Below are 4710 nucleotides of genomic sequence, written 5' to 3'. Positions count from 1 at the left end.
TGTCACCATATTTACTGTATATGTAGTTATATATATATATGTGTTGAGTGTTGTAGTTCCCGTTATAACTATATGTGTAGCTGTTCAGTGTCCATTATAACATATATATTGTATGGACAGTTATAAAGTATCCATTATAAGATATATATATGTGAGTGTATATATATATGTATGGGTGTAGTTATACAGTAAACATTGCAACATTTATGTGTTATTATAAAGTATCTATTATACGATATACATATAGTATTTGCAGTTCTATATATTGTATATGTAGTGATACAGTATCTATTATAAGATATACATATAGTATTTACAGTTATATATATTGTATATGTAGTGATACAGTATCTATTATAAGATATACATATAGTATTTACAGTTCTATATATTGTATATGTAGTGATACAGTATCTATTATACGATATACATATAGTATTTGTAGTTCTATATATTGTATATGTAGTGATACAGTATCTATTATAAGATATACATATAGTATTTGTAGTTCTATATATTGTATATGTAGTGATACAGTATCTATTATAAGATATACATATAGTATTTACAGTTCTATATATTGTATATGTAGTGATACAGTATCTATTATACGATATACATATAGTATTTGCAGTTCTATATATTGTATATGTAGTGATACAGTATCTATTATAAGATATACATATAGTATTTACAGTTCTATATATTGTATATGTAGTGATACAGTATCTATTATACGATATACATATAGTATTTGCAGTTATATATATTGTATATGTAGTGATACAGTATCCATTATAATATATACATATAGTAGTATTTGCAGTTCTATATATTGTATATGTAGTGATACAGTATCTATTATACGATATACATATAGTATTTACAGTTCTATATATTGTATATGTAGTGATACAGTATCTATTATACGATATACATATAGTATTTACAGTTCTATATATTGTATATGTAGTGATACAGTATCTATTATAAGATATACATATAGTATTTACAGTTCTATATATTGTATATGTAGTGATACAGTATCTATTATAAGATATACATATAGTATTTACAGTTCTATATATTGTATATGTAGTGATACAGTATCTATTATAAGATATACATATAGTATTTACAGTTCTATATATTGTATATGTAGTGATACAGTATCCATTATAAGATATACATATAGTATTTACAGTTCTATATATTGTATATGTAGTGATACAGTATCTATTATACGATATACATATAGTATTTGCAGTTCTATATATTGTATATGTAGTGATACAGTATCCATTATAAGATATACATATAGTATTTGCAGTTCTATATATTGTATATGTAGTGATACAGTATCCATTATACGATATACATATAGTAGTATTTACAGTTCTATATATTGTATATGTAGTGATACAGTATCTATTATAAGATATACATATAGTATTTACAGTTCTATATATTGTATATGTAGTGATACAGTATCTATTATAAGATATACATATAGTATTTACAGTTCTATATATTGTATATGTAGTGATACAGTATCTATTATAAGATATACATATAGTATTTACAGTTCTATATATTGTATATGTAGTGATACAGTATCTATTATAAGATATACATATAGTATTTACAGTTCTATATATTGTATATGTAGTGATACAGTATCTATTATAAGATATACATATAGTATTTACAGTTATATATATTGTATATGTAGTGATACAGTATCTATTATAAGATATACATATAGTATTTACAGTTCTATATATTGTATATGTAGTGATACAGTATCCATTATAAGATATACATATAGTATTTACAGTTATATATATTGTATATGTAGTGATACAGTATCTATTATAATATATACATATAGTATTTGCAGTTCTATATATTGTATATGTAGTGATACAGTATCCATTATAAGATATACATATAGTATTTACAGTTCTATATATTGTATATGTAGTGATACAGTATCCATTATAATATATACATATAGTATTTACAGTTCTATATATTGTATATGTAGTGATACAGTATTTATTATAAGATATACATATAGTATTTACAGTTCTATATATTGTATATGTAGTGATACAGTATCTATTATAAGATATACATATAGTATTTACAGTTATATATATTGTATATGTAGTGATACAGTATCTATTATAAGATATACATATAGTATTTGCAGTTCTATATATTGTATATGTAGTGATACAGTATCCATTATAAGATATACATATAGTATTTACAGTTATATATATTGTATATGTAGTGATACAGTATCTATTATAAGATATACATATAGTATTTGTAGTTCTATATATTGTATATGTAGTGATACAGTATCTATTATAAGATATACATATAGTATTTGCAGTTCTATATATTGTATATGTAGTGATACAGTATCTATTATACGATATACATATAGTATTTACAGTTATATATATTGTATATGTAGTGATACAGTATCTATTATAAGATATACATATAGTATTTACAGTTCTATATATTGTATATGTAGTGATACAGTATCCATTATAAGATATACATATAGTATTTACAGTTCTATATATTGTATATGTAGTGATACAGTATCCATTATAATATATACATATAGTAGTATTTGCAGTTATATATATTGTATATGTAGTGATACAGTATCTATTATAAGATATACATATAGTATTTACAGTTCTATATATTGTATATGTAGTGATACAGTATCTATTATACGATATACATATAGTATTTACAGTTCTATATATTGTATATGTAGTGATACAGTATCTATTATAAGATATACATATAGTAGTATTTACAGTTATATATATTGTATATGTAGTGATACAGTATCTATTATAAGATATACATATAGTATTTGTAGTTCTATATATTGTATATGTAGTGATACAGTATCCATTATAATATATACATATAGTAGTATTTGCAGTTATATATATTGTATATGTAGTGATACAGTATCTATTATAAGATATACATATAGTATTTACAGTTCTATATATTGTATATGTAGTGATACAGTATCTATTATAAGATATACATATAGTATTTACAGTTATATATATTGTATATGTAGTGATACAGTATCTATTATAAGATATACATATAGTATTTGCAGTTCTATATATTGTATATGTAGTGATACAGTATCTATTATAAGATATACATATAGTATTTACAGTTCTATATATTGTATATGTAGTGATACAGTATCCATTATAATATATACATATAGTAGTATTTGCAGTTCTATATATTGTATATGTAGTGATACAGTATCTATTATAAGATATACATATAGTATTTACAGTTCTATATATTGTATATGAAGTGATACAGTATCTATTATAATATATACATATAGTATTTACAGTTCTATATATTGTATATGTAGTGATACAGTATCTATTATAAGATATACATATAGTATTTACAGTTCTATATATTGTATATGTAGTGATACAGTATCTATTATAAGATATACATATAGTATTTGCAGTTATATATATTGTATATGTAGTGATACAGTATCTATTATAAGATATACATATAGTATTTACAGTTCTATATATTGTATATGTAGTGATACAGTATCTATTATAAGATATACATATAGTATTTACAGTTCTATATATTGTATATGTAGTGATACAGTATCTATTATAAGATATACATATAGTATTTACAGTTCTATATATTGTATATGTAGTGATACAGTATCTATTATACGATATACATATAGTATTTACAGTTCTATATATTGTATATGTAGTGATACAGTATCCATTATAATATATACATATAGTATTTACAGTTCTATATATTGTATATGTAGTGATACAGTATTTATTATAAGATATACATATAGTATTTGTAGTTCTATATATTGTATATGTAGTGATACAGTATCTATTATAATATATACATATAGTAGTATTTGTAGTTCTATATATTGTATATGTAGTGATACAGTATCCATTATAAGATATACATATAGTATTTGCAGTTCTATATATTGTATATGTAGTGATACAGTATCTATTATAAGATATACATATAGTATTTACAGTTCTATATATTGTATATGTAGTGATACAGTATCTATTATAATATATACATATAGTATTTACAGTTCTATATATTGTATATGTAGTGATACAGTATCTATTATAAGATATACATATAGTATTTACAGTTCTATATATTGTATATGTAGTGATACAGTATCTATTATAAGATATACATATAGTATTTACAGTTCTATATATTGTATATGTAGTGATACAGTATCTATTATAAGATATACATATAGTATTTACAGTTCTATATATTGTATATGTAGTGATACAGTATCCATTATAAGATATACATATAGTATTTACAGTTCTATATATTGTATATGTAGTGATACAGTATCTATTATAAGATATACATATAGTATTTACAGTTCTATATATTGTATATGTAGTGATACAGTATCTATTATAAGATATACATATAGTATTTACAGTTCTATATATTGTATATGTAGTGATACAGTATCCATTATAATATATACATATAGTAGTATTTACAGTTATATATATTGTATATGTAGTGATACAGTATCCATTATAAGATATACATATAGTATTTACAGTTCTATATATTGTATATGTA

Source organism: Hyla sarda, chromosome 6, assembly GCF_029499605.1.
Source record: "Hyla sarda isolate aHylSar1 chromosome 6, aHylSar1.hap1, whole genome shotgun sequence".
Taxonomy (NCBI): Eukaryota; Metazoa; Chordata; class Amphibia; order Anura; family Hylidae; genus Hyla; species Hyla sarda.
Note: the sequence above shows the minus strand (reverse complement) of the source record.